Source organism: Vanessa tameamea, chromosome 4, assembly GCF_037043105.1.
Source record: "Vanessa tameamea isolate UH-Manoa-2023 chromosome 4, ilVanTame1 primary haplotype, whole genome shotgun sequence".
In the NCBI taxonomy this organism is placed as follows: Eukaryota; Metazoa; Arthropoda; class Insecta; order Lepidoptera; family Nymphalidae; genus Vanessa; species Vanessa tameamea.
The window spans coordinates 860,874-884,482 of record NC_087312.1 but is presented as its reverse complement, the minus strand read 5'-3'; the positions used below and the strand labels follow the sequence as shown (position 1 = coordinate 884,482).

Below are 23,609 nucleotides of genomic sequence, written 5' to 3'. Positions count from 1 at the left end.
CTAATTCACTCGTCCTTCAAACCGGAACACAACAATGATGATGACGCAACACACTATAATTTTGTAATGGACTTTCAGTATGAAGTAAATTTTATACAAAATTTTATAAAATATATATATTTTACATTAAATAAAAAAATAAGTAGGTACTTACGTATTAGGTATATATTTATTGTAGGTATTTATAATTTGCTAGTTGTCGCCCGCGTTTAAGGGGGCGGTCGTAGGTTTCAGGTAAGGTAAGTAGCATATGTATTTGTATAAAGAAGTAGCATGTCTTACTTTAGGTTCAAGCTTGCTTCACACCAAATCAAATCAAATCCGATTTAGTGGTTAAACCGTGAAAGTATAACAGACAGAGTTACTTTCGCGTATATCATATTAGGATAGATAATCACGAATCAAGCATTTGTATGTTCATTTGTGTTTCCGAAAAACTAACCTACATAACATAATCATACATAATCAGCCTGTAAATTTCCCACTGCTGGGCTAAGGCCTCCTCTCCCATTGAGGAGAAGGTATGGAGCATATTCCACCACGCTGCTCCAATGCGGGTTGGTGGAATACACATGTGGCAGAATTTCGTTGAAATTAGACACATGCAGGTTTCCTCACGATGTTTTCCTTCACCGCCGAGCACGAGATGAATTATAAACACAAATTAAGCACATGAAAATTCAGTGGTGCCTGCCTGGGTTTGAACCCGATATCATCGGTTAAGATGCACGCGTTCTAACCACTGGGCCATCTCGGCTCAACTAACCAAAAAACAAAACTAAACTAACCTAATATTACTTAATTATAGTCTAAGTAAATTGAGGCGTTATATCGAAACGTATCGTCATATACTAACTTATATTGGTATCGACTCAACAATATGTTTAAAAACAATGAACGTATTGCAAAATATGCAAATTGTAATCCTAATACAAATACTACCTATTTCGTCTCGCTGTGAGTGTTGAATTACGGGATATGAGCCCATTGTTTATTCAACATGGAGAGAAAGCATTCTGAATGAATTTCTTTAGTGTTTATAAATTGAATCGTGTTCATTTCTAGTAGTTCAATATGATTTTACTCGTGTTAAGCCGTGGCACTCGATGCGAGGGTTTTGCGCGAGCCCGCCTGGATAGGCACCATTTACTTATCATTTATCCTACCCAAATATCAATGATTGGTAGTGTTGTGTCTCGGTGTGAAGGTTGAGTTATTTAGTGCAATTATAAGCACAATGGATATAACAGCGTAATTCCCAAAGTTGGTGATGCATTGGTGATGTAAGGAATGGTTATAATTTCTTACGGTATCAGTGTCCATGGGCATTGGAGACCATTTAAGGATTTCGGAATTATGTCAACAAACATTGGTTAATATATTTGCTATGTATCTATTTGGCCAATATTGATTGGCTGGTTATCTAGAGAGGGGTATATAAATAAAAAAGATTACAATAAATATTATAGAAAAAGTAACAGCCGGTAAATGTTCCATCACTGTCTGAGGCCTGTCCTCCTTCTTTAGAAGAACGTTTTGTGGTTCCTGCACCACTCTGCACTAATGCGGGCTGGTGGATTTTCATCCTCCACATGCAGGTTTCCTCACGATGTTTGCCTTCACCTTTATAAACACGAATTAAGTAAACCTAAGCCTGGACTTGAACTCGGACTCAGCGATTAAGATTCACATCTTCTAGCCACTTTGAAATCACGCCTAAATTCTTATTACACAACCATATGTTTTTGCGTTAAAATACAACTTATTTTAGTGTATTTAAGTTTAACCACGAATCCTGAATGATAAAAGTCTTAACAAATTTAAAATCGACACAAAATTTGATCCGGAGTCGTAACTAACTCTAAGCGAAAACATAAACATTTTATAATTACCAATAGATTCTGCGGCATCGACAACTTTATTGTATAATTTACATATAACCATTACGGGCGTCTAGTGCTTTCGCAGAACGTAATGCGAGCTAGGTTTATAGGTGAGCCTAGGTAACAGGGAAGTCGTGACTGCAGGGCGGAAACCCTTGCCTAAGTGACAGAACACGCTTAACGTTTGTGTAAGGATTTGGAAATAAAGATTGACTTCTTTGTCTGACTCGGACTATTGTTCAATTCATAAAAAAAAAAAAAAACTACATTGTAACTTTGCCGCCATTACATTGTAAATAAAATAAAAATATATAATTTTGTTTTTAAGAATGTGCTTTGCTTATTCTATGACAATTTAATAAAAAACAAACACTTTTTTTTACATGTATTTGCCCGATATAAAAAAAAATTATAACACAATCTGTTAATTTTTAAATTTCGATTGAGTTTTAGATTTTTTTTTAGGGCAAAGGAGCAGATGGTTTGTGATAGCCTAAAGACGTCTGCTATGTACGATAATGCACCAGCCACGTTGCTCGCCACCAATATACATACCTATATACTCGATATTTGATAAACTCGTGGAAGAATCTACATATTTAAAAGAACAAATACTGTCTCCCTTATTAATTAATAAAGTACAGAAGTTGTAACTACGTAACGCTTTTTCTTCTTTCTAGTGTCAAATTAATGTTGGCTGAGGTAAAGCTCTTTACCCGATAAAGCATTTAAGTCGTCAGTGGTGATGTGTAACACTAATTTAAAGAATATCAGTATCAATCTAATCAATCACGAAGGCGCGCTCCTCCGTGTTTAATTATTATCGACGTGCATTAGTATGAGTGACTGTAAGTACTTACAATATGTGTTAGTGTGTGTAATAATTTATTTAACGTTAAGCGCCTTTGTGAGTGAATAGACAATAAGTGTTGATTGGTCGATATTAGGCAAGGAAGTCACACAGATTCGTCGTTATCACGATTCGTTTTTGATTTTTTTTTTAAACCTTACGACCGATTCGTATAACCTTTTACTGGTAAACGAACGTATACTTAGTATAAGATTCAGATTAAATATAAAAATATTAAGATTTTATTCCCATTAACAGATTAATAAATTTTATAATTATGTTTATTTGATTGAATAAAACGGTTCATTAAAAAGCAGTCGATACTCGATCGTTAAATAATTTTCGACGTTTAGTTTGAGCAATTAAATATTTAATTATAATTTATTCCGTTATCAATAAATAAAGATGTTGATATTGATGAGCGAAACGTACTTAGAACGATCTTAAGACATGGCGCCAACTTTATCCAGATTTTTAGTACATGCAAAACATATAAACACAATATGACGTAACGTGAGATACCCGATTTTCGACATAAGGTATTAAATAACAGATACAATAGACTAAAATTGACATTTGAGAAAAAAAAATAACAAGAAATTGAATTGTTATTATAAATCCCGTGTGAGTAAGTATATATTAAACTAAATAGTCTGTCTATTTCTGTTATATATGTGAGTTAGAGAAAGAGAGAGATAGAGCCTGGGAGGCAAACCCTTTTTCCGTACGAGATGATTCCTGCGAGTTCAGTCTACTGTGAGCCGCGTAAGAGATCTTCGTTCCGAAAATTATTATAATTTTACGATAATCAAATAATGTTTAAATTAATAAATATTCACAAATCCGTACACTACTGTAATGATCTAAATAATTCGGATAATAGATATTTCTACATAGATTTAGGTACTTTCATTTCGAAAACACAGGTAAATAAAGTACAGTAACGGAATCCTCATATCAAACGTGCCTCGACATTATCAGAATATTTCATCGAAGTGTTAGATGTTAGACAACGAGACATGAGCATGTCAATAAAAAAGCAGAAAGGGCTCGTGCGGCGATCTGATACACGTTCTTGCGCCTGCGCAGGCTCGTGTCTCAATAAACAGCTGCGGCAGACTGTATAAAGTACTAAGCTTTTATCGAAGTGTTTAAATAAAAATGTGTGGCTCGTGTCTATCCATACAATATACTTATTTATCATAAACAATGTTATTCATTTTTATTATTTAAAGAGTAGTACGAGAAATGTAATTTTATAAAGGAAATTTTTATTTTCCCCTGTTACTAAAGCTTGATCTAGGATTGGGACAAGGAATTGAAATAGGCTTTTCCTTTCAAAAATTGGAAAGAAATTGGAATAGTTCGTGTCGTGTTTCGAAGAACTCTTTAAGCGCGCCTGCGCTTGAACTCTCTCCTCTTGAGTGAAATGGAATGTAGACAAGTACACCAGCTCCCAACTAAGTCGGAGACCCAGGATATCGGTAAGTGGTAACCAACAACGATAGACAATAGCGCTGTAAGAAATATTAACCATTCCTTACATCACCAATGCGCCACCAACCTTGGGAACTATGTCCCTTTTCCCTGAAGTTACATCGGCTCACTCACCGTTCAAATCAGAATATAACAATACTGAGTACTGCTGTTTGGCGGTAGAATATCTGATGAATGGGTAGTATCCAGACGGGCTAGCACAAAGCCCTATCACCAAGAATTTTTTGCTATGTGGTACCAAATAATGTATTTTCTTTTAGAAGTATATTAATGAAAAAATCTTGTATCAAATTTATATATTAACAAAAAACTCATTCAACATTTATTCTTCTGGCAAACAACAGTGTGTTGTTATTCAGATAAGCCAGTGTAAGACACTCATGTCTCACAGTTGGCAGAGAAATGACAATGTAAGTTATGCCGATTGCCACTTACGAAGTCAATGGTCACACGGCCACTTGCCGTCCAATAACCTCGTCCGTCTTTTGTCATTAAATAATGATATACAGGATTGGTCGAAACGACACGTGATTTTCATAGAAGTTATAATTGTCAGTTTTGGTGTCAGAATTTGTAAAAATAAATATAAACATGGTCTGTTGCTTATTCCATCACAACATTAACAGCCTGTAAACGCACTGCTGGCACGCAATATTCCACTACGCTGCTCCAATGCGGGTTGGTGGATACACATGTGGCAGAATTTCGTTGAAATTAGACACATGCAGGTTTCCTCACGATGTTTTCCTTAACCACGATCGTGCTCGATGACAGAGCACGTGTTCGTCCGTGGACTCCGAAATCTTCGGCTAAAATTTACAAGTCCAATAACTGGACCATCTCAGTTTGGAATTGGAAAAATAATTATTTTATACACATACATAATATAATTATTACGTTTTATGTATTTGAGCAAATGTGTATTTAAAAAAAAAATTAAAGAGACAGGTATTTCTTATGGAATTGAAAATAATAATTCCGTATCTGTTTCAAAACACTTTCAACAAAAATTATGCAAAAAATAATATGCAATATATTAAAATGTAACTAAGTAACATAATAAATTATAACTCTCCATATTTACAGGATGCTTTTAAAGAGTTCTCTAAGAATTGTAGAACCACTATCTCCATGTCAAAAGACTAACTCACGGTCGCGGCACGGGCCATAAATATTCACGCTTGGGAGACAGGAGACCCTAACTTATAACATATTAATACATCGTATTTTACCCGATGTATGAATCGTTGGTCATACAAAGAATAAAGAAGCAAAATAAGTTACGTAACTTGTCTGTCGATAGTATCTTAGGCCTTCTCTATGTGCATTGTTAACCTTATTATAAAATTGTACAAGCTTTTATAATCGTTAGGGCTGTCACGTGATTTATATAGCAACAATTGTGACTCGAGCTGAATTATCGCTTGGCTTCAAGCGATGTTACCTAGAAACTTAACAGATCAAGGAGATACTATTTTACTTGGTGGTAGGGCTTTGTGCAAGCCCGTCTGGGTAGGTACCACCAACTCATCATATATTCTACCGCCAAATAACAGTACTCTGTATTGTTGTGTTCCGGTTGGAAGGGTGAGTGAGCCAGTGTAATCACAGGTACAAGAGATATAACATCTTAGTTCCCAAGGTTGGTGGCGCATAGGTGATGTAAGGAATGGTTAATATTTCTTACAGCGCCTTTGTCTATGTGCGGTGGTGACCACTTACCATCAGGTGGCCCATAAGCTCGTCCGCCAACCAATGCCATAAAAAAAAAAATACGTAAGTCCTACTAAAATCGGAATATTTAGGATGATCGATGCAATAGCGTACAATGGTATTTTGCTTAGACTTAAAAATTGAAGCAGTGAAAATTGTAGGAATCAATGAAATTTCAGTACATTTATTCTTTTTTCATAGTTAATTTTTGAACGATCAGTTAATCTATACGTGTTAAGCAGTCACGCGAGTTCTGTTCAACAATATTTGTACATTTTAGTTTTTTATTTAATTTAATGTTCAAATTTGTCAATCAATCAAATTAATCTCTTATTCTAAACAGATGAAGCTAATATTTTACACACCAATACTCCGATGTATTATAGGTATATGTAAGTTCTAGGGTAAATAGTTCTTCTCTAAGTAAATAAATGTATTTTCCAAAACTAAATGGTGCCAATAGCACCCTCTAAAAATTGCTATGTCAATTTAGCTTATTATAATAGGGTAACAACCAAAGGTTTTATGAATGAACAATTCCAGCCCTATCTCGCTGAAACAACAGAATAACAGTATTCGCCGATAATCGCAGAAACCAGCGCGGGCGCTATCTGATACCTCACTACCGACCGCGTTCGCCATCGCCATAGAATTTAAACTCGGCATTCAACCAGCCGTATAAAATTATCGATCCGAAACCCGATGAATTATTTATGGAGTTTTTCAATCGGCCTTGTTTTCATTAATAGAAATTATCTTTCTATTGCATTTTCATTGCCGACAATTTATTTCTTGTCACAATTGACAGGAAATGATGATACACGCCCATATCGAAGAGTTACGACACCATTTCTTTACCGCTTTGGAAACGGTAAAAGCACCCATAAGTTTCTTTTATATCTGCGAATAAATAAATTATTTATGTGTTTTATATGTGTAATGGTTGTCGTATCCTGTATTGATCCTCTGAAGTAGCTCCGGAGCCATTGGATCGAAGATAAGACGTGGGTAGAAACCTGCTTCAGATTACCTCTTCATAAATATGCCTATCATAACACAATGACTGAGAGACTAGCCCTCGTAAAACTGGTATAAACTGGGCAATGCCGAGGGCGATAATCTTGTTATTAATAGAAGCATGAATGATGTTAGAAAGCACTTAGGAACAGTGAGTTAGTTCCAGCGTAGATGGCGGTCGAGTCTGCCATTGAGGAACGCGTGGGCGCGCACGCCTACAGGTCTAGCCTAGCAGCCAGTCAGGTTCTGGGACTAACCGTGATAAGTTGAACGAAATTTATACTGAGTCATATCTTGATATTAGTAAATAGAAACATTTTCAGTGTTTGTTCTTCTCTTGAATTAATCTGGGAATCTCTAGGTGATGCTGGGTTTCGTCTAATTTTATTTTATTTGCATATTAATCTTTTATTCCAAATCCAATCCAAGAGGCCGATTTTAACCAAAATTCTTCTACTTAAACACGTTAAAATAAACATCTAATTGATTTTAAATTAATGTTATTAAGAATAAACTTTTAATTAAAATGTTATCTAAATAAAAACTATAGCTGCAAATGCTGATAACTGTCGGTGACCTTTGAAGAGTGCTAAGATTTAGCAGGAACTGCGTGTCGGTCATTGGCCACCCACGCGCATGCTTAGATCTAGGTCAGGTTATCCGCCAATGACTTCCCCTGCGTAGATTCACAAAATATTCATAATATATATTTACAAAATATTAATGAATTATTTTTTAGGAATCTACTGTTAAAATACCTACTGAGAAAAGAGATTTTTTCGATGGAGTAACATTTATATTATTATAATTTGGTACAGACCAACTGACTCTACTGGCCTGTAGGTCTAATGGCTGTCTTATAATGCTGCAGATCTTGAGGACCTCGGTTAAAATCCCGGGTCAAATCAATAAAGTTATTGTTCTTTGTGCTTCTGTAAATTAAAGTTTCAATAGCGTGCCGAAGTTTTGAAAAGTTAAGGCAGTGTTAACACTTCCGCGTCTCGGAATGCACATAAAGTGTTGGTCCTGCGCCTGAACTTTCTCTGGTCGCGTCTGGTTATGGGAGTGAGGGAATGGACTGTGCACCTGTGTTTGTGCATACATTTGAAAACTATAATATCTCCTGTGCAAGTAGTCATTCTGAATGGAGAAAGTGAAGTGGTCGTCTTTGCCTAAATATATTGGCTTTGATGTATCAACGCCGGTGTCTCTACTTGATATTCGTACACTTGGCTCACTTACGTTTACATTAATAATATATTAAAAAAGTTATTACATATTAGGTTATTTTCATTTTCAATGAGATTTACACCTAAACTAAAATTTGCATATTATTTATATAAACCGCAACATCAATTACAAAGATATCATAATTCAACATTTCGTTGACACTTTATTCTTGTTTATTAATCGTTTGAGCTTTTGTGGTTTCCATATCATATCATATCACGTCTTCTGTGATTGATTTAGAACTTCCATTAGGATAATTAAGTATATTTGCAATTAAGTTCGTATTTAAGGTTTCCGACATTATATTCTCGACTTCAAACTTGGCTTTCTGAAAGGATCCTCAAAATTATTTTAAAAGGGAAATTGTTAATCGGGTGACTAAAGAATTGGCGACTGTTAATAAGTTACTTTAATAAGAAACCGAGCGACGGTTTACGCGATAAACTGCGTGTACAAATAATTTATTTTCTGAAGATAAAAATTAATCTGAGTTAGATATTAAAATTTTAAGTGACTACAATAAATATTACAGTGTGGGAAAAAATACTGAGTGGCCTAATTTATTACGAAATGAGCGATTATTATATTGCTTAAGTTAGATCGGAACGAGTGCTCGTTCGGAATAACGAAGCCGCGCCCCTCCACGCTAAGTTACGTGCGTTAGTGTGAGTGACGCTGGTGTTTACAAAGTGTCTTAGTGTGCGTGAGATGAGTAATGTCAAAATTAGGACAGCGAAAAAATAAATACAAATTCGATTATATTTGTTAATTAATATTATGAGTAATATAAACTTAGACCATATATTCGCTATATTAGCTTGAATGTATAAACAAAATATTTAAATATTTTTCATTATTTTGTACAACTGCCCAGCATTAGTCTATAACTAGCCTTCAATAATATAATTTGTAAGTAATTAAATTCTTTTATTTATATATACACTATAAAATTGTATAAAAAACGACTTCATGCAGCCGTGTAGAACATATAAAACCTTCTAATAAAAAAACTTTTTGGTGAATTTTCGGCCTATGTTGCTCTTAAAATTATTAAATAAAACGTTCCATGTTCTTTATTTGAAGTTGAAGTTCCCATAATAAATTGATATTTACGTATTCTTTTACATTAGCAACTTAGTATATCGTGCAGAAACAAAACAGAACTCGATAAAATATATGTAATGAATCAATCCATTTTTATAAATGGATATGTCGTAAATTTATTTTTCATAATTTTAAAATTGGAATTTAATTTATGCATTGCAGAGACACATTTCGTAATATCACAAATGTAGTTCATAAATTTAAAACGAACGAACATATATCTATCTATACTAATATATAAAGCGGAAGAGTTTGTTTGTTTGTTTGTTTAAACGCGCTAATCTCAGGAACTACTGGTCCGATTTGAAAAATTCTTTTTTTGTTGAATAGTCCATTTATAGAGGAAGGCTTTAGGCTATATAACATTACGCTGCGACCAATAGGAGCGCAGCGACAGTGAGAAATGTTGCAAAAACGGGGAAAATTATTCACATTTATGGACTTTCGATGCGTGCGCAACATAAACGTTTTAAGTTACTCAAAAAATGTGTATGAAAGATATATTCCTCTTTTAATAATAAAAAAAAAGTCCGTGACACTATATGTCTATTTGTTAAGAGTGTGCTAGCAGGCGGGGCGCGGCGGCGGCTGAGGGGGAGGCGGGTCAGCCCCGCCGCCGCGCTCGCCACTCTCACCCGCGGGTGTAGTTCTGCGAAGTAGCAATGCACATAACGACTTAAAAAAATTAACATTCTTAATAGTTAAATTATTTATCAAAATTAGGTTTTGTTATCAGCTTATTTGCTCATTATTTTTTATCGTTTAAAATCGATTACATTTAAATCATAATCTGCTGTAGTTTTAACTTACGATATAAGATAAAATTTCAATGAACATTCCTTCGTACTTTGCAAGTAAACAATTCAAACGTTTCACGGTATAAATAAGGTATAAAAATTACATTACACACGTAAAAAAGTTCAAAATGGCGAGCGATACTTTCACCGATGCAGATTAATCATCACTGAGAAAATAAATTATGCAAATAAGCAAATAGGTGAATATCGATTAAAATGACTACACAAATAAATTAGTAGTTCAATATTTCAAGTAAATTCTATTACGTTCAAGCATATTCAACACGGTTGTACTATAATCACCTTATGGAATAATAACACCAAAGGAGAAACAATCTAAACTTCTTATTGTTCGGTTTGTTTATCTTATTACGTTTAAGTTAATATTGTTTGTTTTCAACCGACTTCAAAAAGGAGGAGGTTATCAATTCGTCTGTATTTTTTTGTTTTTTATATGTTTGTTACCTCATAACTTTTCACTGGATTTTGATAATTTTTTTTTGTTTGAAAGGTAGTGCTTCCCGTGGGGTCCCATTTTAATTTTATCCTGTTACGATGATGGTATCCCTATGAAAACGATATAAGTCTTAAATGTGCATTATGTATGTGCGCGATAAATAGGTGAATAACTCAAAATTGTGCCAACCAATTTTAATGATCCTTTTTTTATTATAAAGGACAATAATTTTATCTATAATATATTATCGTAATAACTTTGCTGACTTTTAAATAGTCTAAATATTTTTAATTTCATTTTACATAGTTTAAATCTAAAAAATATTGTAATCATTGTTTGTTATTCATAGGTTTGTGTTAAGTTAGATTTAAAGTGGGTAGGTACATACTTATCTCCCTGCGTGGAAACACAGAACGTACCTACATATTGGTAAGTAGAATAAGTTACTTGATTATTAAGTTGTAGAATAATAAGCAATTATTTTTTACTTTTTAGAGCATATTATTTTTTTTCTCTTTTGAAGTCGGTTTTTTTTTTTGTCAAAATTTTTGTTTATTAGAAGTGGTTGTCATCTGCATAATTATTCTGATTTGGTTAGGTTTTTGTTTATTAAAACATATATGGTTTTTTTATTACGATAAAATATCGAAATAAAAAAAAAAATTAAATAACCTTTATAATACTTTTTTTTTTCAATACAGATTTCATTATATTATCGGGTACTTAATTATTTACCATATGTTTGTTTTTATTGATTACAAGATACGTTTTGGTTTAAATTTAATACCTACATTTTTTTTATCTTTTTCGTCACTATAATGCCTAGAAAAAGAACTAACCTTTCTCGGCAGACTGCTAATGCAAAGCGTCTGCGGCTTTTGCGTAGCAATGAAACAACTGAAGACAATACGCAGAGGTTAGCTAATCAAAGAACGGTCAGTGAACAACATCGTGCTAGGGAATCGAGCGTTGAACGTTCACAGAGGTTAGCCTTACAAAATTTCCGAACTTCGGTGAATCGACAACGGGAATCAAATCATCCTTATATTTTGCCAGCCATCTTACCCCTTATAGTTATGGAATAAATTTCGCAATGATTTATGTGAAGATATATTAAACAGAATGCGTAATGAAAATCAGGATATAACATTAACCTATACTGATAACGTATACAATGATAGACTTATCTTAATTGAAGATAAAATTCATGAAATTTCAGATAAATCATTGACTGATTTTGGGCTTCCTGCATCAAAAAGGAATAATTCACATAATAATTTAGATCCTTTAGAAGTAGCACTACGGAAGCCGTATGATGTAAATGAATTAAATGAGTATATTACTGAAAATGAACCAAAATTAGTTAATGACCAGGTGACGGCGTACAATCGTGTTATGTGCAGTATTCGTTTTAACGAAGGAAAAATATTTTTTTTGGATGCTCCAGGTGGAACTGGAAAGCCTTTTATTACTAATTTCATATTAGCAAAAGTAAGGTCTCAGGGAAAAATAGCCTTGGCAGTTGCGTCGTCAGGAATTGCGGCAACTTTATTAGCAGGTGGACGCACAGCTCATTCCACTTTTAAACTGCCTCTAACTGTTTCTTTACAAAAAGATAGCGTGTGCTCTATTCGCAAAAATGGCCCTCTGGGTAAAGTTTTACAAGACGTTTCTTTAATTATCTGGGACGAATGTACCATGATCCATAGAGCTCATGTAGAGGCTCTAGATAGAACTCTCAGAGATATTAGAAGTTGTGATAAAATTATGGGTGGGATTACCATTATGTTTTCTGGGGATTTTCGACAAACTTTACCGGTAATTTTAAGAGGAACTAGAGCAGACATTGTAAGGTCTTGCCTTAAAAGTTCACCGTTATGGAAATTTGTCCATACCTTAAAACTATCTACGAATATGAGAGCACATTTGGGGGGAGGAAGTACAAATTTTCCTTCAAAGTTACTTTTAATAGGAGATGGAAAAGTACCTCATTCTGAAAATAAAATTGAAATTGATCGCGATTTAGGAGAAAAAGTGACTAGCATAGAGGATTTAATATCAAAAGTTTACCCTAATATCGTCGAAATAGAAAATAAAGATTACCAATGGATGTGTCAAAGGGCAATATTGGCGGCGAGAAATAGTAGCGTTGACGAAATTAACGACCTAATTTTAACCAAACTTCCAGGCGATATAACTACCTACACATCTATTGATAATGTAATGGATCAAGAAGATGCAGCCATTACCCACAAGAGTTTCTCAATTCTTTAAACCCGAGCGGCCTTCCACCACATTCCCTGAAGTTAAAAATAGGTGCTGCGATAATTTTCCCGCCTTCAAGTAAAATTCCTTCGCAATAACGTGATCGTTGCAACAGTTTTGAATGGTCCGGCAGTTGGTCAAACAGTGCTTATACCTCGCATCCCAATGATTCCGAATGATTTACCTTTTAATTTTAAAAGAATTCAATTTCCCATTAAGTTATCTTTTGCCGTAACCATTAATAAATCACAGGGCCAAACATTTAAACACGTAGGAATCTATTTACGTCAAGACTGCTTTTCACACGGCCAACTATATGTCGCGTTGTCAAGATCGGGTTGCGGGCAAAATCAGTATGTTCTTCTACCACAAGAAAAAAAAACTAAAAATATAATCTACGCTGAAGTACTGTAAAACATATTATTAAATCTTATTGACGATTATAATAACAAAAACCAACGTGAGCAATCAAACGATAATCATGATAGTGTTTCCGACAACTACGCGAACGAAGTCGCGGGCACAGCTAGTAATATATAAATGGCGAAATAGTAGACATTCTAAATTCTAAAAGCTATTTAGCGTTTTAAACTTACTGCCTGCTTGAAAATGTTCAAACAAGACAATTAAATTTGAAATTCAACACCAGGTTGAACTAAATAGCAGAAAGCTTTCGTAATACAGCGTTATCGTAGATAGCATCGGGAGTCACGGAACGTGGCGAGAATTTTGACACAACGGATGACGGAAAAACGGAGTCATACCCGCACTCCACTATTGTCAGAGATTGCGATCGGCCTGGTATCAGTGACAACCGTTTGTTGATTTATCAAAATATTGTAAAGGTTTAAAATGTTGCACGTCGCAGTTTACAATAAAATTATATACCTACATATAAGGGAAGGTTAATTTATAATATTTATTTTAAATGTCTATGGGCGGTGTTTTTTTTTGAAAAAGAGCAGGAGGTTCACCTGATGGAAAGTGACTACCACAGCCCATGGACATCTGCAACATCGGGGGACTTGCAGGTGCGTGCCAAAAGGTGGTGACCACTTACCATCAGGTGTTCCACTTGCCAGTTGCCTAAGTAATATAATAATGAAAAAAGTTTACAGGTATTAAACGCGAGTGGGTACCCCGATTATATAAGCCTCCTTTATTCGCTCGCAATACGCATTTGATGTAGTAGTCGATCGAGTACTAAATTACTTAATCAAAAGCGATTTGAACCATAGATGGTGTAGAAATTTGATAAAATTGAAGCAACAAATCGAATAGTGTGAAAACGCACTTACAAATAAAAAAAAATATTGATATCGTGACGTCATCATTTCTCAGTTGCTTAAAATCGATATAGCCATTTATTACAACCAATTAAACGATAGTTAATATCTCTTGGTAATGTCTAAGATTATTCACATTATAAATATAATCAATTTATTATCAATAAATCTTAGTCATTCAATGGCCTTTAATTTACGTAAGTGGCAGAAAACCTCTGAACGGCATCTTGCCGCTCTAGCGGCTGCGCCCGCGATGCCATCGTTAGTTACCGGAGAGTCGCTCGTTTCTTGTTTTGTTCCAAGAAATTGAACTAACTGCTCACCTATTTCCGTTAAACATAGGATTGTTTAACGTTTAACCGACTAGAATGAAACAATAAATTCTCAATTCCGCTAATTTATATTTATAATTATTTTTATTCAACAATCCAATCATTAAGAAAATATTCTTGAGAGGTAATTCCTTACTTTTTTATTTTAGACGGTACTTTTTACTTGATTACTATACTTATTTTCATAAGGCCTATCCATATTTAATATATAAATTATAAAAGAAACACAAATATCCACTGAGAATTTCAAAATAAAGTCATTTGTTCCAAAAACTGATAAAAAATTGCCAACATACACTTAAACTAAAAACTTAACTTATCGGTTCAATAATAAATGCTTGCTAATTTTACTTGAAATATTTCATACATTATCCGTTGTAATTATCCGTTGTAATTACGCGGTTGAAATCGTGGGCGTGTAAGAAATAGTTTTATAAGTCCGCATTCTATGATCGAGTACTTCATGAATGAGGCATAAAGCTGTTAAAATAATGTTATAACATGTTTTTTATCTCAATGTTTGTTCTCGAATGTTATTATAAAATCTGTCAATCCACGTTCATTACAAATCACTAATAACAACATTAAGAAATTTGTCAGTAACGCAATCAGCATACATTTTCTAATTCTTTTAATTACACGACCGATTTGCCACACCATACCTGTCTCGGCAAATCATATGAACCTCATACGTGTGATCATTTCAAATTTGAACTTTACGTCTCAAATAATAAGGTTACGGTTATTTTTGACGATGGTAATAATTCGGTGGTATTATTTGGTGTACCTTGCGCGGCGAGCGTTGACGCGAGGCCCAACGAATCGATCGATCCCGCACTATCGGAGACAGCGATGATGTAATTCACGAGTTTATCTCATGATTGTTACACGTATAGCTAATATAACACTGGCTGTAATTAGTTTGACTTGGTTGATGCTTGAATATTGAGCAATTCGAAAGTTGTTAGAGAAAGTGCGATTATAACGACACAATCTAACAAAGCATTATTAATAAAGGTTTAACCCAATAACGATAAAGTATGAGATGAACGATTTAATTCAGAAACATTGACGTCAATACTTAATACAGAACGTTTTGTGTTGTTCTAATTCAACTAGATGCACTAGTTTCTTTGGAGCGTTCGATGAAAAGAGCTTCAACTACGAAACAATCTGAACCCTTTTTTGTGTAATTATCTTTATAAATCTAACATAGTTAGAATTAAGTTTCAAGTGTACCAGTTCATGACGCACGGTGTAAATATAAAAATAAAATGATACAGGCCGTTTGATTGCCACATCCATCAAGGCCTGCCTCAGTATTAATGGCCGTTATAAATAAAACAAAAAGTTCTATTTAGTGCGTGGAATGTCTGCTTCTAATCAAATTAGTTGAAATAAATTGGATAGCTTTTGATTCTACGCGAGATGACATACCCTCGTAATTGTATAATTAGATGGATCCTTAGAAGTTGGCCGAAGTGACATTTATTTATTAAACATTAAATTATAACAAGCACAGAAACAGGATGATCATTCAATGAGTTTATTAAAACACTGGCGTCTTATTTCTCGGTAGATACGTCTTAAGTAAATTGCAGTCATAATTATAACATAAAACGTTACACGAAATTAATGTTGCGTTTGAGAAGATAATAAAATTATATTTATATGATTAATTAATTTAACGGCAGAAACTTTGAAGTGTCTTAAGAGGTTGAAATTTGATTCCTAGAATCTCTTAACGAATATTCAGTCAATTAATTTTAATCTATGATTCTAGGAAATGAAAGTGAAACATGTACCTGCCCACTTTCCGATCACACTCCAACCTTCCCGCGCTAATCGACGCCTAATTTAATGGGCTATTAATTTCATTTTGTTGTATCATTATAGGTTTAGTGCGTGGCTACTGCTCTAGTGACATTTACGAATTTCTGATTTTCTCGGAGATAATTTTATACTTGTAATGTTAATGGTTGTTTATAAAATAAATAAATGTTTTAATATTGATTTCTTAAATAATGATTTTGTAACGCTAAATGTAAACTTAAATGGTGTTAGGCATGAAGCCTGTTTCCCTCCTTGGAGTTTAAGTTTGATTCATACCAAATGTTATCAAATTCGGTTCAGTGGTTTGCCCGTGAAAGAGCGACAGACAAACAGACAGAGTAACTTCCGCCTAATTACAATATTATTATAGATGAGTAGTTTTTGCTTCATTGCGAAAATTAAAATGTGTTTTTGTAAGGAATAACAAAAGATAGCATATCTTGCTATCCTTTTTTACCAAATCGACAAAATTTAATCTTATTTACTTTACAGTACTAATGCGATTTACTAATTTCTACAAATGTTCGCATTAGTCGTGTAAGTTATATTTAAGAGCTTCTGTTAGAGAGATAAGAAACAAAATGTGACCCAACTAACCGCAGCTCAATGATCATTACAATTTGTCTTTAATTAAAGTACAAACTATTATAAGTCGCTCTTTAACTTTATTATTGAAGGTACTTTAAGCATCCGAGTTGTAATTCACTGGAGAAATAATTGCGAAGGTAGATATTTACAATATAAACCTGAGTTACTCGGCCATTCGTTAATATCGATGTTGCGTGCGCATAAATATCTAGACTCGGCCAGGACGATTTAATTCGAGATGAACACCGCTATATAAACATAATGACACTAATAACACACCGTTTCGCAACAAGATAAACGTGGCGGGAGATTTATTTATTTTTTTATAATTATATGAATAATCCCGACAGCCGTTAAGCAATACAATGATAACCATATATATATATATTTCTGATACTATCAAAGATTCATTTAAATATTCAACTTTAATGACAAAAAAAATATACATACATTTAATTATACATAATTATTACTTGTATATAACTGATTACATGTTAAAAAGTGTAACTACTGAGTCCTCAGTCCTAGAATCCGTATCCTGGACGAGTCGTATCTTTAAGTATAATTTGTCTTGTGAAATAACGATTGAAAGGTACTTGTACGAGTTTTTATAAATTTTTGTTTGTTTAGTTTTATCGATTTTACATTTGAGTGGATTTAATTAGAGGTTGGATATTATTTCTGTAGAAATATCGCTATCACTAGCCAGATGCTCTGATATTATCAAATAATTTGGCTTAAAGCCAGATATTCTAAGACTTAAAAGGCGGACTGACGCCAAAAAAGTGATCGATATACTTTTTGTTGCCCCTTTTTACAACTAGAGATAGATGGTTGATGATGTGATTGACTCATATCAATTAAATTTAAAAATATGTTGTCTTTAAATTATAAAATTAATAATAATATCAATAAGTCTTTAGAGAATATTAACATTCCAGAAAACAATTGTGAAAATGCGTATAAACAAGAAAGTCTCAAGTTCCGTATTATACTTTGGTTTTGTACGGATTTTATAATTGACGTCATTTGCATATATACCTTTGAGAACGTAACATTTAGTCATTTAAGAAAACTTAATAGTTGAAGTTTCGCAAATAGTTTCGCTATGATCATATTTCATATGAAGACGTTACTTTGCACAATCGATGCTCAATCTGAAGCGGGTGAGGCTGTAAGCATGCAATCAATCACTTCCATTTGCGTCACTTTTAGCATCATTACATCTAGGTATTATTATTGAGTCCAGCTCCTCGCGATCGAGAGAACTCAATCAGGTATCAATTCATTGTTAATATTTAGAAATATTTTCGGTCCATATATATTCATCAAAATTAGTTATTTTTTTTTACACATATACCTAGTATATTATGGTTCCAATGATATGAGAGTTTAATAGTTCAGTGATTGGAACTCATCTAATATGAAGATTGTGGGTTCAAATCAGAACAAAACTAATTACACCGTACAAGAAAGGGTGAATCCAGATTAATAAATCTATGTCATCTGTTATTTTGTCACAGGGCTATAATATAGAATCGATAAAACCATTTGAAATTTTAACAAAGTAATATTTCTAACAATAAAAAGTTCAAGGGTACAGAACACCAAGTATATATGACAAACTCAGACCTAGCTTATTTTAAAGTAACTTGAATGGCACACGTCAGCAAACAAACTGTGAAACAAAAACCTAAAGGAGGATATTGGTTTAACCATAAGCGATGACCCCATTTCTCATTCGACTGCACATACACAATGTCGGCTTAAATGCCGGAACATCCTTTCCAAAAGACATTTTGGAGTTATTTTATACAACCTTTAATGGATTTTATAACTACAAAACAAAAGTAAGGTTGAAATTATTTATTATATAAATAATTCAATTATGTTTAATAACGAAATTATATTAAATACAAATTGTTTGTAATATACCATCTTTTCTAACACAAGATTATAGAGATGTTTAAAAAGCGTGGGGCTAATACTTGTTGACTTTCAGACAGGATATGTTATATAATATGTATTTAAAATTATTTTGTATTTCAAATGTTAGAAAAAAGTAATTACTGAATTTCTTGTCCGTTCTTCTCGGTAGCTTTACTTTTAGAAATGTTTTGTAAAATAAAGTATACTTTGATTTAGATTTTTAATGTTTAGGTTTAGATACTTTAATGTTATAATTATCATATTCAATATCCAATATCACTGTTTGACATTTCACTATCGTTTTCTGCGGTGATTTTCACGGAATAGATCTATAAAATAACTGCCTGATAATTATTATTGTTGTTACTATTTGGGTAATTATCTTCTCTTTAAAGTTTTCGATTTCATTATCATCTTCATAATAGAGTTCGAGATGGACTGTCAGATCAGTAGCTTCCTGTAAATTTCTTATGGGTGGGTTCTTTAACTGCTGAACCCGAAATAAACTACACAACTTACTCAAGTACTCGTGCAAGTGTAAGCTGAGTGGTGCTAGGTTGGATTTAAATCTGTAATCTTCGCTTCAGATCAGCGTGTTCTATCTACTGTACAGGCTCTGCTCATTATCAATGGGATTTTTTTTACAGTTGCGTGATTTCATCTCGCGATCTCTGATCCATGGATATCATCTTTCATCCATCTCGATTAAGACAGGTTAAATTATGACAATGTTTATAAATGTTATGATTTTAAAAATTACATAATCACGTTGGTGGTCCAAGATTCTGCAATTTACTTTAAACATGGAGATTTGATAACTGACGTATAAGTTGTTGAAAGGGTTATAATGTTGCCAAAATTTAAAATGATTGGTTAAAAACGTCGAGTAATTTCGTTTAAGCCAAAGGTTACTGAATTATAACAAGCGTTCGACGTTATACTTCATCGAGTCTGTGATCTTATTAATAAAGATGATCATTATGTTCAGAGTATTCAAAATTTATGGACCATTTTAAGTGGTATTAATCTCTATAATTCGCGATAATTCGATGAACTGAGGTAAGACTTCTTCAATAAAATGCACTGCACGTTCTCAAAAAATAAAAGCATTTATTGTTTTTGAGATTAGAGCATTACTGATGAAGACGAACTGAAATCAAATCAAATCAAATTCCTTCATTAAATTTAGAAGCAACTAACAAATACAAATGTTAAGATTTGAATAAGTAAAACCTCCCGTCGTGTTAATAATATTAATTAATAAATAAAATATTTAATTATACCAATTAAATCACCGATACTGCAAAAAACTTGATATTTAAGGAAAAAGTTTTCGAATTTAATTTAGTTTAGGATATTTTTAATCAAAGTTATCATTTAATTAATGTGTCACACAAAAAACTTATTTCGAGGAAGACGATTAAACTTTAGGTAATCAAATATATTCGGCATAACAACGGCTTTATACGTTTTCAGGTTATATCAAGCGATACTGGTAATTTTCTCTCATCGCCTAAATAAATTTACAATAAACGTTGAATACTAAAAGGAATTTAATGAAAGACATGTAATTATTTGAACAAACTCAATTTGCTTTATATGAATAAAAAATTGTAGTTACATCATTGATATCTTATTTAAGTAAAATTCGTATATTGTATTACACAAGCGACCTGCCCCTTCGCACGTTTGAAATTTTCACGAAGAAAATCATGTGATATAAATATAAAATATAGGAACGGAGGAATAATTAAGCTTTGGTGATCTTTCTTTAGAATTGTACCATTAGATCCGGAGATTACTCCCAACATACAAACAAACTAATTTTACTTCTTTACAATATTAGTATAGATATATTCAAAATCAAAACCTTGTAAAAATAGGCCAATCGTCATTTTTAACAATTATATTGAAAGTTCAGTTCACAAACGGATCGGGATGTAGATTCTACCGAGATGAACCAGCAAGGTATTCAGAAATTACTCTTTTCCTCTCTTGAAATCATATATTCTGTATGAAAATCGATCAGCACTTATTACACAATTTTATCGATAGCAACATTATAAATATCAAAGTAACCCTCTCTGACCGTGAAAGGACAACAGACAGAGAAATAAATTAGCCTTTATAATATTAGTATCGATCAGCTTAAACGTATCAAGTTTGCATTTTTATTGTTGTACATCTAAGCCTTGCTAAAATAATTTAAATCTTATTTTTTTGCACTTAAATTACTTAAACACACCTGTGAAATTTTGTTACTTATAACAAAAAATAAATTAGCTTTGTTAGCGTGATATAACATATCTATTCAAAAATATATCGCTTCGGAAAACGCAACTATGTAAAGATGTAGCCGAAAACGCACTATTTATTGAATAAACAATTCGTTCTGATTTCGTCTAATTTACCGACGATCCAAAACAATAAGATTTCAAAGGAACGTTAACTATAGTTATGTGGAACATGCTTCGCCCTCATTTCGTACTGGAACAGATAACTATGACATCTGGAAATAGATACGGCACTAACTGGGTACGTAGTATTAGATATGTACCAGATATAGCTGTGTGTTACCACTGTACTAGTCTTTGAAGTATTAAGGACTTACTGTAAATACCGCGGAGCAACTAAACTTGGAAGGAATTAAAGATTCTTGACGATCGTGTCGAAAGAATTGACGAATGAAATTAAACACGGAACTTTTTTTATACAAATGGCGCATCTGATGGTAAGTGGTCACCACTGAAGATGAACCACCGTGCTAAGATGTTACGTCTCTTTTGCCTGTAGTTACACTGGAAAACAAGTATAGTTTACGCGTAGAATATTTGAATTGGTGAAAGGGTGGTACGGTACACCTACCCAGACGGGCTTCCAAAGCCCTACCACTAAGTAAACGAAAGATAATGTCTTGCGCAATTATGAAGACAATACTTATACAATTATGTTCATTAAAATATTTAAATATAACATTATTTATTGTTCTAAATGTTCTACTTACAAGTTTTTCCAACCCGAGGGCATATCAGAATATATTCGATATTTATGGAAATTATTTCGAACTTCGTCAGTCTGAGATACTTTCTATGATCGGTGAAGTGATTTACCAAATATATTCGATGTTAGATATTCGTATAAAATAAAATAGGTAGTCGAACATTTAAGTCATAGACAAAAACAGAATGATAAAATAACGATATATATATATATATATATATATATATATATATATATAATATATATATATAATATATAATATATATTATATGTATTATATATAATATATATTATATATTATACATATTATATATATATATATATATATATATATATATATATAATATATATATATATATATATATATATATATATATATATCGTTATTTTATCATTCTGTTTTTGTCTATGACTTAAATGTTCGACTACCTATTTTATTTTATACGAATATCTAACATCGAATATATTTGGTAAATCACTTCACCGATCATAGAAAGTATCTCTAAGATATATATATATATATATATAATAACTTATTAGATATTTGAATGAACGATATATAAATGTGAAATGCTTATTGAGCAAAAAAATATTATCACGTGGTGACAAGTTTAATATCATTTACTTAGAACTGTATATAAAATCATAATCCTTCTTTTTGCGTCGTCGTAATAGGATGATAAACGATACATCTAGACCTACGGCGTTGTTTCACACAGAGATTTATTTATCAACTGATAGAAATATGTAATTATTTATCATCTAGCTTCAACGAATTCAAATCTCGTTTCGGGACAATGACCTTTCATCGTAAAGGTCCTATAGTCCATTTTTTCTCGCTCATCCGTCGGTGTGGCTTTGTTGAACTGATCACTGATTACTGATCTGGGAGATTACTGATCCCGGGGCTGGTCTGACCCCCGGGTCACGGTTCACGGCACCGCCTGAAGGACTCCTTTGCGTGGGCTGTGATTGAGATGTTAATATAAAGGGGCATTGTGTAGGATCGGAAGTTGTAGGCGAGTGAATGGCGGATGCAATTTGCTGCGAACTTGGGGTTGATTTTGCGAATAAATTTAAATACATATATTTTATATAAATGGCTATGTTTAAAGTGGTTATATTTCAATAATATTATAAAATATTAATTCTTTGAAATAAATTCCTAGTTTTTATACATTTTCGGAAAGCTAAGTAAACGATCATGTTTTTAAAATAATCTGCAGAACAAGTTTCATGATGTTTTTTTTTGTTTTTCAGGCATATTTGAGGGAAAAAAATATAAATAAAAATATGGAAATAATATAATTTTCCGTCTCGCATTTTTTAATTTGGACCGATAATTACTGTTTCAATATTGAAAAATATCCAGTGTTTAATCGTTTTTATAAATCAGAAGAAAAAAATAGATTTTAATTGATACTTTTTTTTTAATACATTTTTGAAGTTGCAAATTTGACTTATTTTGAAAAAATCTAAAAAACGCGATAACTCAAAAATGGTTCACTTTTGCATTATGCATATGGGGGTTAAAATTATTGCAAATAGTCACCCGTATTACCCCCTAACGGGAATACGTCGAATTACCAATAACCCTCTATAATTGATGAAGAGTAACTACTGAGTTTCTTGCCGGTTCTTCTCGGTAGAATCTGCATTCCGAACTGGTGGTAACTTTACTTAAAATAGTTTGTTAAAGGATGATTTAAAAGTGCTTGAACTTTTATATATTTGATTTTGATTTTGACGGTTTAATTTTTCCACAATCCCTTTTAAATGTTCTAAGAGTTCTGATGCTGTATACTATGGAGCGCACTTGCCTTGATGC

The 23,609-nt window shown here is 32.8% G+C and overlaps 2 protein-coding genes across 2 annotated transcripts in view; both read right to left on the bottom strand.

The window, feature by feature from the left end:
- Wb (wing blister) overlaps positions 1-23,609 on the bottom strand; it is a 171,647-nt gene that overhangs the window by 33,416 nt on the left and 114,622 nt on the right. The gene's annotated exons all lie outside the window — the stretch shown is intronic.
- LOC113396688 (neuroligin-1-like) overlaps positions 13,578-23,609 on the bottom strand; it is a 677,577-nt gene continuing 667,545 nt past the window's right edge. The window contains exon 21 of the mRNA XM_026634737.2: positions 13,578-13,587. The gene's annotated coding sequence lies outside the window, so the exon portion shown is untranslated. The remainder of the gene's footprint in view (positions 13,588-23,609) is intronic.